Consider the following 14423-nt stretch of genomic DNA (forward strand, 5'->3'; position numbering starts at 1 on the left):
TGTTAGATCCGGGGGTTCTCTGGCCCGATACGGGGCTACCTACTGACTCAGCTCTCTATTAAAAGATTGTCGAGCTGGTGTTCTGTCGAGGAAACTCGCCTGGCTTCTGCTAACTACCGTTACTCCTGACGTCTACCCTGCATCCACTGGTAACGTGCACTCGGCCGAGGGGCCACCCTGGCCGGGCGCTTCTACCGAGTCGCGTCAGTTATGGCAGCTTTCCTCTCTTGGATCCGGGCTCTTGGTAAATTGCCAGGTTAGGTTTTAACGGCTAGGATTATAACTAAAACCGTAAGGGACTGTTAAGTGGACCGGTCACTAGGATAACCGTTAAGAACTCTTGTTGTTAACATACAATAGCTTTACCCTTTTACTGCCATGAGGAACTTCTACTACCTCAGCAAATGAATGCTCTTGAGAACTTTACTTTAAATGCAGATTAGATATTTATTGCAGGATATATTAGCATGGGCACAGCTACAGCTCTTCATAATATAATACGATACTTAATTCAATCAGGTTACAATTTCTTCTCAGGTTATACTCATTAATTGTCGATGCCGAGGCGGCTCGGTGGAGCTGGATTCACGATGTAATAAAAAGTCCTTTGTGGGGTTTTCAGGAGCTGAAGGTCCGGCCGAACCTTCAGCTCCTCCTGCGAGGCCAACGAAGTCCGTTCAGCGCTCTCTCAGACTCAGTACAAAGTCTTTAGGGCGGCTGCGTCCATCTGTTGTCCGGTTGTTAAAGTCAAACAGGGGGGAGAGGAAAATCTCCGTCTTTCAATCTTTGTCCTGGAACGGCTGTCTTCTTTCCGTGAACAGAGACGAAGTCCTCCGATGCGGTTGTTGAGCGAGGTCCAGTGTTTTCTCCGTGGAGCACTTGGGTGGCTCCCGCGTTGAATCCCGTCTTGCTAACTGCAAGTCTTTCTTTTTATAACTTGGAGCTCTCTCCCCTCCCTTCTCCCCAACACTCCCTTCCTCGGCATGTGATTTACATGACATCATTGATTATATGTGTGTGTGCTGCGAACAACACCCTAACTTTCTGTGTGTGGATATTCTCACTTCCTTCATTTCTGGACATGTTCGGACACCACCCCACCATCTGTTATGATCTCATCCTTTAAAGTCCCCACCCTGCTTACATCAGCTCTTTCCACCCACACACAGACTTCACTTCTTACTCAGTTATACATTTGTTAAATCACTTCATTATCATTATGTTATACATACTTGCTTTAAAATGATTACTTATTATATGCTTTGTGTCTCTTTATCCTACTTTCATATCGAACTGTATTCCTTCATTTAAGGCAGCTTTCCTGGGATCTCAATCCTCTTTTTTGACAATATATATATATATATATATATATATATATATATATATATATATATATAGCAGTTGGAATGTGTCTGCTGACAAAGCTTTTTTCAATGTTTTATTGATCAAAGGAGACGCTGATGGACGAATGTGCATCCCTCCATCTAATTAACTGATGACATATATTGCGCTGCCACACAACAACAGTCCCACATCATGCAAATGTGGAGCAACCTTTCATTCGCCCTCATCAGAGCACCATATAGAGCCGCCCCGTTCTCTCCGGTGCATCTTGTTGTTTTCTGTCAGCAGCTGGTCTGCAGCACACAGAATGTTATCAACAAACAAATCAGTGTTTCATCAAAAGGGAAACGAGAGCCCATCCAGCCATACTTCACTGACTGACAGCATTGTGAATATTTAATGGGATATTTGATGTGTGTTTTCGAACAAGTCAACCAGATGTGAGACATGGACAGAGCAGCAGCGCCATTTGCAGGACACCGATCGGGGGACATTTAATCTGCAATTCAGCAAACATTTGTCAAACTGGTAAATGACTGACAGCAGTGAGTGTCCCAATCTTGTTTCATCTGTCCATCAATAGATCTGACCATGTTCTCAAACCAGGGGGTCGAGATGACCACGGAGGGGGGTCATGAGATACATCTAAGGGGTCATGAGATGATAACCGTGGCAGAAAATCAAATTTTTCAACAATACATAAATCAGACTTTGTCTAGTCTCAGGTTGTGCTGGACAGCCCAGTGCTGAGCATCTGATTTTCAAATCGATTTTTGGACTTTTAACAACACTTGCTGCTGTTCTGAAGGTGTTTCCAGAATCCCCAAAGGCTCCTCCAACCATCTGGATGAAACGATATTTCCATCTGCTGCACAATTATGAACCCGTTTTCTCAACGTTTCCCGTTTCCGGCTGTGTATTCTGCTGTTTTTGGTCTGACAGGAGTCGCGGCGGAGCGCACAGCTGGACGGTTGGTCGTACAGAGCATAGGACCTGGACATCTGAAAAGGGCGTTCTGGTCTTGGGTCGCATGTGTTGTTAGACAGGGCTGATGAGTTCATCATGGAGTTGACCTTAAAGCCCCTGCCCAACTTTCTCAAGCTAAGACCTTAAAAGCTAAGAAGTCTTTGACAGATATGAAAACCTCAGTTAAAGGGACGGTGTGCAGGACTTCATGGCATCTAACGGTGCCCCCCTCCACTCATTGTAAGCTCAACACAATCATACTTTTTTTAAGGTTATGAAGCATAATTCTGAATACAACATTCCACTTCTTTCCAAATCCCCTGAAAATGCTACACATATTGTATTGTATCTTAGATGAATGTGTACAGTAAGCCTTTGTCCCATCTCTATAAGTCTCCAGGTATATGGGAAGCTTTAGACTGTATTGTAAGTGCATTGAGAGTTTAGTGCTCTACTGAGAGATGTCCACCACAGGAGAAGTTGGCGGCCAAGAATAAATGCTTGTGTTTGTTTTGGGGAAAAAAGAAAGAAAGAAAAAAAGGAATCTTTGCTTGTCACTCACAGAGCTCAGCAAAGACAAGACAATTACCAGGTAGTACAATCAGAGGTACAGCCATTACAGCTAAGAGCCTGACACCTCTCATTGTTTCTCCTCAATCATGTACCTTCCGTACTGTACTGTGGGCACTGATTGGCTCGGGAGTCTGCGAATGTGTTTGAGTGCAGTGTTGAGAGAGGAAGCACAGAGGATTCCCTGGTCTCATGTTCACATGCTGATTTACGACTGCTGCACAATCTACATCTCGTCTGTCATGAGAACATAAAGCGTCAGTCAAAAGCACCGCTTGAGGGCTTTAACTTTAATTTGATATAGATCTTTGACATACAGTATATTTAACTCCTACACTAATGCAACGTTGTGACATGTGCAGGTTGGCCGTTTACATAAAGCAGGCACACTGACCCTGTGAGTGGTTACAAATCACTTAACCAGAACGATTTGCATCCCACGAGAAACTGGACACGTGACTGTGAAATGTAATGGCAATGTAGATACCACTGACTTTGTAGTATTGAGATGTTTTACTTTGAATCGACACAGTGTTTGACAAATGTATTTGTCCATTATTTCCCAAAAATATATTCAAGTACCTGAAATTCTATCTGAATTAGTAAACCCTGAAGACAAGTTATTTAAAATTGCACTATTTGAAATCTGCTTAACAGTCTGATGAGGGGAATTCAAACCACATACATTCAGACAGACCCTTTTCAGAGTAAAGCATTTCAATGATATAATCAGTAGTAATACATTGTGTTGTTTATAGTTCAAATCTGCCTTTTTTGTTTCCATACAATATGACCCTGAACATAATACTGAAAAAAACTGAGACGTAATTCACTTAAATGAGCTAAATACGAGATCGGGAGCATTTTTGTTGCCTCTTAATTGCTCTCAACTCAGGTACATCACTCAACTTTATCTTTACATATCAAATATTTTTTTGCCGCTATTTTTATGTTATGCATATTTAATATAGCACCTTTAACACCACAATCAAACCCCTTACCCATTTTGGTGTGCGAGTCTGAGGCCTTTTTGCTTCACTTTCGGGCACGGTTACTAGTTTAACAAACCACGCCCAACAGTGATGTCATGGTGCACTGAACCCACCCTGAGTACACTTCGACATCACTGCAAAGAGGCGGCAACTTTTATCCCTGGAAGTCAGTAAAAGTAAAAAGAATTCCCTGTCGATATAAACTCTCAGCCACCAGTAATACAAAAGATAAGAAGTTGGGGATGGGGGAATACAGCGAACCTCTGTAGCACTTTGTTGAATGAGGCAGTTTCAGTGTTTTTTAGATGTCAGCATCGGAATGTGACAACTTCCCCCGATATCATCTGTGATTAATCCTGACAGGAAGCAGAGTCGGGTGGCTGGCTGTCACACTGAAGCACTTCTAGCAGCTGAGATCAGGCCACAGGCGTCGGCAACTTCACTTACAAGTTAGCGCCACTGCCACAGAAACCCTGAGAGTGAAACCAACTCACACTAAATCCATAAAGATGACACACCTTAATCATGCTTTTTTTTTCTTTCGAATTATTAATGGAGCATGAATGACTTTAGAGTTACTCAGCTTTAGAAAAGAAATGTCTGGACTATAATTACAATCTGTCCTGATGACGAATGCATCGGCTCTGTGTGTGGGGGCTGTTCAAAACAGTCCAAATGATTTGAACGTACACGGTTTTTAGCCAAAAGTCAAGTACTTTCTAGGTTCCAGCATCAGACGTATAGTTCATCAAATACTGTGGATGATGTTTTCATATTACATACCAGTCTCCACCCAGTAGTTATCTGTCGGAGGACAAGAGAACTAAAGTGAGTGAGTGCCATGAGTGGAGCTGATAAGAAAGAGGGGTTACCATGTGTTCACACTGCGTAGGTGCCTTTTAAAATGCCATCCTTTGTCATCAAGGACCGACCCTCTCCCCTCGGAGAGCGGTGTCACCGTGGCAACGCCACCCACGTTGAATTGTCCTTCGCTGAGAAGAATGTAATTGAAGGTTCTGGTTCAACAAAACAGAATCATTGTTGCTCAATATGTTGCTGATGAGGAGGAATGGAGTAAAAGTAGTCCGCGGTCTTCTGCAGCATGCGGGTGTGTGTCGCTTTGTGTGAACGGGGGGGGGGAGGTATAATGCACAGCGGACTTTGCCGGCGGCTGTGTGGCGCTGGATGGACTGACGTCGTTATTAAGCTTGTTTTGCGAAGTCTGTTTTTGGGCATGTAATCCAGCTCGCTGACAGCACCATTTACATCCTGCATGCATAAGCGACTACATTACAACCTGACAAACAGACAAACATGAAGCTTCAGGGCTGAGGCCTCCTTGTGTGAGCCTCATCCCCAAAACAGATTTTACATCAACAAAGACTTTTTTCAGAATGTGTTATTACCCTGCATACATAATGTGCCCCCCCCCCCCCCCCCTGTGTACTTCTTGTCATGAGATAAAATATTCCATCTTGTGTTCGGCACCAGAGGGCTCAACTTACAGTCAATTACTGTATGCGGCTTCATCGTATATAAATGCATGCAAATGAGACTATAAATACCCCCGACTCATCTCTCAGATGCATCACCCTGTCAGGGTGTTAAACAGTGAGCTGTGACACACCGCAGGTCTCTCACTGTGTCGCAGCTCTTCGCCACATCTCAGTCGTGTGCTGCTGGGACATGCAAACTTCATTGTCTTTCATGAAGTGTCAGGACTTCTGCCCCTGCAGAGGCTTGTTTGTTTTTTTTCCTAGAGGATTAATAAGCATGGACCTCGAACCTGCAGGAAATGCACAGTATAACAAAAGGGTGTTTTTTTCCTCTGTTTTATTAATAGGCTTTAATAAAAAACTCAAATGACTATTTGTCACATTTAAAAGGTGATAAAAAGATGGCAACGCCACGGCAATTTGTATGAATGTCACAAAAGTTCAAATCTGACACGGTAATCTGCTAAACTAGTGACCCAGGCCGTGTCCAAACCGCGTACTAACATACTATTCATACGAAGTAATCTACGGCGTAAAAATGAGTATGTGATGTGTTCCAACTACATATCATGTGGACTTTGTGTGCGTGAGAACACCCGGGTGTTATGAGATATGAGTTTACAGGATGAATTCAATCCGCCCCAAAATGCATTGCAGCTCTTCAGACTGTCCAATGGCAGACCGCGAGGCAGAAGGTTTAACTAATTCACCGTTTGAATAAATAAAATAATTAGGAATGATGGCAAATGACGTTGAGGTACAGTTAAAGGGGAAAGTACTCACGCACATACGGTACCAGAAAACATACTTAATATATTTAAGAATATTAATTTGTCTTGAATTATTACTGGAAAATCTTAAATTGAGTGGAAGAGGTATTGGTCGAGTATAGTTGAGTGTGAACAGTCGGTTGGTAAGGGCATACTTAAGTTAACTCTTAATCAGTATGTGTTGCATACTGCCCACTAAATGTAGTATGTAGTATACACATAAAAGTTACTGTGCCATATCAAACACAGCCCCAGCATTTGAAGGGGTTTGGCTGTTTTACTCTTCATTAAGTTTGGATTATGTCATTTTAATTTTTTGCTATTTGCTAATGCTAACTTTGGGTGGATTTAGGTGAAATCTACTGAGAAAACTAGACAAAACGTAGTAAAATAAACACTTAAATGTGTATTTTGGATTTTTCTGCTTTCCACTAGTCTGAAAGAAGACCTGGTATGGAAACAAAATCTCAAAAATGATTGTGGTTTTTGCCTGTCTCCACTTAAGGACATGACTTAAACACAGCATTAGCCGTCTAGTTAACTGTCTCTGTTGCATAATGCAGTGAATTTGCTATTATTGAACCAGAGTGCTGTGGGCTAATGGCTAACTTGGTCTTTAGCACCATTTTATTAACTTATGCAAATCTGAAATGTAGTTGAAATGTAGACACCAAAGATAAAGATGGACAGACATGTGGGTCCCATCCCAGCACATCCTTCCGACTCATAGACATTCATCACCCGTTATAGTTATATAATTATAAAGTATTTTCACATATCACGTATCTGACCGTCTGGCATCATCTGGCATCCCAACGCTCCGCCTTACAGCACACCCCATCCATCGGTGTGGGCCGGAGGCCTCGCGGTGAGACTGCTTGCAGCTGTTAAGCACCGTGATAGCGATTAAGTGGCTGGTGCTTTGAGCCGGGGTGCGCACTAATTCCTCTCGCAGCAGATTTTGCTCAAACACAGATGCATTATGGAGCAGAGGCCCGCCGAAGCATTCCGTAAGCTGTATCAACGATGCTGCAGAGCTAAAGATAGAGCCGGCAACAGGTCAGGTTCGCCTCCCCTGCACAAAGTGGAAAAACTCAGTAGGTTCAACACAGAGGAGTCAACCCATGTCGCAGAACATAAGATACAGTATATATATAGCATTGTATGTAGCATAAAGCAATGTAACACTGAGCATTTATATCTAGAAGAAGTGATGTATATTATCAAAGAATAAATGAAAATGTTGGACCATAGACACTGTGAAAACAGCAGTTTAAGTGGGTGAGATAACGGACTGAAAGGATTATTATACATGCTTCACCCTTTCCATCCATGGACGTCACAACAACCCGTTGAAAGGTCAGCCAATTTGACACAGACATTCTCAGCAGTGAAGCTTCAGGGATTTACGGTGCTTGAAATCCATTTATCTTTTGTTTTCACTTTGTTTAGTTGAGTCAGTGAGGCTTACCGCTAGACTTTTTATCATCGCTGCGAGCACAGTTTGCTTAGTAACAGGAGGCGTGACGGGAGACACCTTGGATAAAGGGTTGAAAAGTGTCACGGCTGGCCTTTTTCATCGGTTTTAAGACGCAACATCTGGACGCGCTGTTAGCGCCGAGCCGCCATGTTCAGAGCCGTTAAGAGGCAATAGAAATGGTCCCAATCCTGTATACAGCACCTTTAAATCAACAGAGGAGGATAAGGAAATTGAGTCACTGTGTCTGAATAATTTCTTATTCCTTGTAAAGTAGGACATCTCATGTTTTTCACCACTGGCTTGAGCCAGCATGTACTCTCGCAGTGAGAATTACAAATGTGCAAAAAAAAATAGCCAGTACTTTGATGTCTGCACGCACCATACTGTTTGTGTGTGTTTTTCGTCTTTTACATCGGGCGCAATAGGTGACTTTAGGGAGCGCTGCTTCTTTCACGGCATCGTTCATTAGCATTCAAAGGGACGGCCCCGGTCCGACCGCCCAGTGCTGGGATCAAAACGTTGCCAACAGCAGGCAGGGGACGTGCGTAGCATTCCCTCTGACCTTGAGTCTTTGAGGCGCCTCATTTGCAGCACAGGTGTCATGTGCAAATCCTCCCAGATAGATAATGTCACGGGTACACTCAGCAACCTGTCATGTTATTATGACAGGTCTGTTTGCAGAGAGAGATTGGATCTGATTCGGAAAGACAGTACAGCAGCTCTTTGATGATCTAGATCCTGGTGGTAATAAAGGAAAGAGTGTGTGTGAGTGTGTGTGTAGGATGTGCAGAGAGTTGTGAAAGACAAGACAAAGTCAATGGAAACTCTACGGACTTATGGATTTCCTCAGCCCTTAATGTTGCCTCATGCAAGTGTACCACTGACTAATAAGGGCCTTATGACTCATTCTGTTCTCTTTCTCTCTGTTTAGTTCAATTTAAAGAGGCACTCCCGAAGACTTTGCGTGTCAAAGTCAATTTAGTAGTAATGCTTTGTACTTCTCATCCTGGGAAAACAGTTGTCCGATGTCTTCCGTGGTTCTGGAGCTTTGTCAAGTTTCAGCAAGGCGGCAACCCTCCGATTCTGCTGAGTGGAGCCGTTGCAGAAGTGTCTTAAACTTGCATTCTCTCTACTGACGAGCAGTTCAAAATCTGATTGAAAATTACTCTACTTCTCTCTTGATTTATTCAACTCCAACCTCGTCTCCTGGAGCAGTTGAGCGGTAGCGGGATCTGAGTCTCGGTGTAGCCCCTTCTCAATAATCCAGAGGGTCAGACGTCCAGTTCCAGTCCAGTTCCACCAGGACTAAAAAGTCTGTCTCCTGTAAACATGAGTTTATGGTCTCAATCTCTAGTTTCAAGTCTTCTTCAATACAGCTTGATGTTCATTTAGTAGATTATGGTCCTTTTAGAGGCAAACAGACCATAAAGCAGGGGATGCTTTAGGGCGGGGATACCTTGTGATTGACAGGTCGCTACCCTACCAGAGCCGTCTCTGTGTCACTCCTCCGCCATCCAAACATGATCACTTCCGTTCATTGCTCACAAAAAAGCCAAGATGGCGACGGCCAAAACGTCAAACTCAACGCTTCAAAAAGAGTCCACAAACTAATGGTTGACGTCACGATGACTACGTCCACTACGTACATACAGTCTTTACATTATGGGAAGTGTAGGATCCAGTGATTTTGGAGCTTGACCATACCAGGGGTCAAAAGTCAAGGTCTCTCGACCTCTGTTGTATCTATTTTGACCAAATTCAGCCATGCTCTACACTTTTTGTCCAGACTGAAATATCTCAACAACTAAAAGATGAAAGATGCTATGAAACTATGTGCAAATGTTCTTCGTCCCTCTGGATGAATCTGACTTGGATGGATTGCCATGAAGTTTGGTACACGCATTCTTGTCCCCCTCAGGATGAACTGTTATTACTTTGGTGATCCCTGAACTATTTGCCTTGAGCAATCAACAGAAAAATGTGATAGCGTATCCAATACATTGGTTCATGGCCAAGTATATGCACAAGTATATGCACAAGTATATGCATCAGCCTCAGCTTTAATTTGTGTTTAGTGCTAATTAGAAAATGTTAGCACGTAAACACTAAGATGATGAACATGGTTTAACATATTCTATTATATTACAAAGATATATTACCCTGGATGATAAATTGACCTCGCTCCACACGTGTAAAGTAATTATTCGATTTTTATTGTTTTGTCTTTCTTTTCTTTTGAAAAGAAAAATGTTACGGCAATGAAATACTAATTGGATATTGATAGAATGAAGTCTGTTATGATGAAAGTCAATCATTGGTCACTTGAGTCGTTAGTCAGTCAAGGTAACGTTGCCCGAAAACTAACTCCTTGTGAAGAGGGGTTCTCCTTATCAACCACCATTCCCTTCCTATTTTAAATGCATGTTGCACTCATTGACTGATAGGCAAGAAGTAAATCAAATCTAATTCTAGAGGAACACAGCAGTCTGCTCTTATCTCTGGAGAGGTCCATTTGTGGCTTTGAGTTTGGGATTAGATGACTAACAAGACTTGTATCATCTGAAGCATCAATGTAGGTGTGTGTGTGTGTGTGTGTGTGTGTGTGTGTGTGTTTGTGTGTGTGTGTGTGCTATGTTGCTCACGCTCTGTCTTATATCATATGGCCACCTAATTCATGCGCTGTGGTCGTTTGTGTGCATACACATCTGTGTTTGATTCACAATATGCATTTTATTGGCACGCAGAAGTGTTATTCACAGAGAATCAGTATGTCAGGCAGGGGCGTTTCTAGGATACAAAGAAAGGGGGGGCTTAGCCCCAAGGGGAGTGGCATGTTTGCGCGCAATTTTTTTTGGGGCCCATTTGGGGCCGTGGATATCCATTGTTTCAGACAGTTCACAGATTGGTTCAATCAGAAAGAGTGTGACTTTGCTCTGTAGTTTTGCTTGCATTCAGTATATGATAACACAAGAGACAGGGTCATAGTGAAATTTGACAACACAAATATGAACTTTTCTCAAATAAAGAGAAATAATTTTCCTACTTGTAAAGGAAAGACGGATAAACTAGCTTTCGTATCCGCGTCACTCCCAAATCCTAATTCTTAAAGGGACCGCACACAATGGATGGAGAATGGACCTGACAGTGTCAACTTTATATCGTTAAGTATGATGATAGGCTGTTGGATTGTAATTTGAAGGGGGAGAAAACATACAAATAAATAACTTGTCCATGTGAGAAACAATAGTTTAATTTAATGACATCACCAAAAAAAAAAAGAATTTTTTTTCTTTTTTTTTTAAAGCCAATAATGCCAAATTATTTGGGGGGGCTGAAGAACATTTTAGGGGGGCTTCAGCCCCCCTAAAACAGGCCTAACGACGCCCCTGATGTCAGGAGCCGCTGAGACAGTTTCCTTGTAAACAAATCCTTAATACAATGCAGGCCCTGTCAGCGGAGATGTTGGCTGTGTGAGCCTGCTCATAATCAACCCACTGTAAAAACACACTTGAACGATTTATTGGCGACCTCACTCCGCCTCGATTGACCCATTTAAGATCACATAACTGACAGGCTGCATTCTTGATTGATTGCTCTTATGCAGCTTCCTTTTGAATGAAGCGTTCAAAGACCATGCAGCACCCGGTATCTCACATCTTATTTGAGGTGTTTGACATTCATGAGCATGTAGACGCGGCCTGTTTTGCATCAAGAAATTGACAGCCACGGCGGGGGCATTGTAGCATTTTGAGTGGGAAATAAAAAACAGATGAGTCTACGTATCATCAACACCAAGGTACACGATCCTCGGTTTACATGTTCACGGTCTCTCTCTTCGCCAGGTGTAGCAGCATGGATGTGAACCCACGGTAAAAAAAAAACAACCAGAGCTCAACAGCAAGATGCTGAAAAGTGAAAGAAAAGGAACATGGAGGCCTTCACGCAGTTAGTAAAACCCTTTCCCCGCTGTTTCACTCTGTTACATCAACCGTAATCTGGAGTGGCAGCTGCTTGATGACCTCCGCAACACGCAGCAACAGCAGCGTGTCTCAATTGCACGGGCGTGAAATTGTAGCTGTCTGGATTCTGGTTGAACTTTTTTACAGCTTCATGCCCATTTGCACTCAAACAATTCGAAGCCCACCAGAAGGCAGTGGTGGGCGCGCCGGACCTGCTGCCGGTGGAGGCTCCGCATGCAGGCATCCGGAATCTCGTTAAGCACATTGTGTTACCGGAATCAAGAGCAGAGGTGTTCTTGGCAAAGGACAGCCGACAAAGCCATGGAAGTCGGGGGGGGGTCTCGTCTCCAAGGCTTAGTTACACCACCCAGCATTGCAGACAGAGCTTGTCAATAGGATTTTGGGAGGATATTCTTCAGCTTGTCACGTACAGAGGCAGAAATCACATGACATAACAACTGCAATGGCTTGTCAGGGGGAACAAATTGTTGTCTTAAGTTATTCTAATTTAACAGAATACAATCCTAGGCAATGTCAGATTTTGCGACAGTTTGGGCCGTCTTACCAACACATCAGTCTGAGCTCGTCCAATGCCGACGGTTGGTCAGTGGCCCTTCAAACTAGGACGCTCTAGTTTTGTACTTGTCAGGGACGGCGTGTCGAGTTCCACTTGTTACATGCGTGTAGTCTTGTTTCAAAATAAACGTACTTGGATTCACTTAGTGTTTAGGTTTTACTTACGAAACGGAACTACCTGGTGAGGCTGAGGAAAAGGATCAGGGTTTGGGTTGAAGCATAAGCATGCATTGTTCCATAAAGTAAGTCTGTTTATTATGTAAATGGAGCTATAGCCTAAGTTCAGTCACGAAGACGATACTTTTGCATGGTTATGCCATGTTATAGTGTATTTCTCATTTTTCGAAGTGATTCAAAACGGTCTGGTTTTGTGCTCATTGATGTTTCCTCAGGTGGAGAGAAAAAACTAGGCCACTGGTTCGAAGGTGGAGTTATTATTCAGGACGTCATCTTCCTGTGCCGAAGTGAAAATCCTGTCCAAACAGGAAAGTTGGCAGGAAAAGTAACAAGACTAGTGGGCTTTCTTTTTATTATCAACAATGGCAAACGTTACTTTAAGTGGCCCGAGCAACTGCTACTGCCGGTTGAGTGTGTATAAAAAGTGTATCGAGACAGAGACGAGACCAAGGCTTTGAAGGGTTGAGACCATGTCACCGCTGTATTTCACTTTTAACGTTTGTGTTGCTTCCTGCATTGTAAGAAAATATATCTTTGTCTTTCCCCAAACAATGTCCCAGTCACTGTAAACCATTTTCATTGAAGCTGCAGAAGAAACAGTCCCAATGGAAACCGTGTGCCCTGTGGATTAGTCAGAGACAGGATGCAAGTTCTGAGAATTTTACTTTTTGTAATTTATGTTGGTGAACAGACTGCCCGTCTCTGCAGTTACGAGCTCATTTTTAATGGAGAAAGCGCAAAGGACGGTCATTATCAGGGATCAAGCAATCAGCTTTCTCGTTATGCTAGACCGCTGCAACACAGTGCTTATTATCCAGTTTCACACTTGTCCATTGCCGCAAGACTGCAGCATCTTCTCTGTCAGCCAGTTGGGTTTCGTGTCATTAAGATTTCTCCCACCGACCGTCTGATTTGGCAAAGACAGATGTCTGGCAGATGCCGACTTAGAAACGGAGCCTTATTTCAGCACAAAGATGCATTGTTCTGTAAAGACGGCATTAATTGCATTGAAACATCAAAATGGATTTTGTTTATCCACCTAGGCCTGGAGCCAGAGCGCACCATTTATTACCAAAATAAACATCCTGAAGCCGTGCTGTGTCTACCTTTCTCTCTCTGGGTTGATCTTTTGTTTCCATCTTTACCCATTAGGATGAGAAGCAGCAGTGGGTTTGTGGGGTGCTCTGACATGGTGGCTCTCTCATGGGGAGATGTATCAGTGCTGTATTATTAGACATCGGCTATGTCCTAGAAAACTAACATACAAACGGTTGTTGTCAGAGGACTCCTTTATAACATTGTCTGAAAAACATGACTTAAATCTGTGTCTGTCCGACCCCGATGTCCTTATCTTTATATTTTAATCCAAACTGATTTATCCATCCTCTCCTTCTACACACTGAAATCAAAGACTCAGAGCGGTATCATTACCAAACCAAAAGCAAAAAAAGAAACTGTTTTTTTTCTGCTCCCTGCACTTAAAAGTTCAGTTTGAATACACTCAGTTTTTTCACTTTAAATGTCGTGTTTTTCTCTATTTAATGCCTTAAAAATTGCAAAGACCCACAGTTAGGTTTGCACAAAATCATTTACAATAGAAATGCTACTGAATGTTCCCATTGGAATGAATAAAGTAATTCTTCGGCTTTCCGACGATTCATATTGTTTTTTTACAACTCTCAGGTGATTTTTCACTGACTTGTCCCACTGTGCCTCCTCCTTGTTTCAGGTGACCTGAGAGATCCAACCGAGACAGATGTGACGAGCTCTCGAGAAGAGGCGTCGTACAATTCGGACCCCACCTTCCTGACATGAATCGCTATGTGTTTGGATACCTGACCCGACCAAACTACTGATGCCGTCACTGTGAGTACCAGAACACAAAGAGATCACGTTGCATTTAACAACTAGAGTTTAAAAAGAACATCACTGGTGGAGCGTACAGTGTTTTGAGTTCACACGCACTTAACTGGGTTACAGTCAGCATTCAGCTCGATCCGATTGACCTGAAACATCACGTTTATAAGAATCCCTGGTTTTCGGAGTAATCAGAGTAGTGGAAAAAATAATAATTCAAAGTCAGACGAAAACTG

At 42.9% G+C, this 14423-nt stretch overlaps 1 protein-coding gene across 1 annotated transcript in view; it reads left to right on the forward strand.

The window, feature by feature from the left end:
• LOC116394022 (leucine-rich repeat and fibronectin type-III domain-containing protein 2) overlaps positions 1-14423 on the forward strand; it is a 131564-nt gene that overhangs the window by 54525 nt on the left and 62616 nt on the right. The window contains exon 2 of the mRNA XM_031866786.1: positions 14060-14196. The gene's annotated coding sequence lies outside the window, so the exon portion shown is untranslated. The remainder of the gene's footprint in view (positions 1-14059; positions 14197-14423) is intronic.

Source organism: Anarrhichthys ocellatus, unplaced genomic scaffold, assembly GCF_004355925.1.
Source record: "Anarrhichthys ocellatus isolate YVR2014 unplaced genomic scaffold, GSC_Weel_1.0 scaffold36, whole genome shotgun sequence".
Lineage (NCBI taxonomy): Eukaryota > Metazoa > Chordata > Actinopteri > Perciformes > Anarhichadidae > Anarrhichthys > Anarrhichthys ocellatus.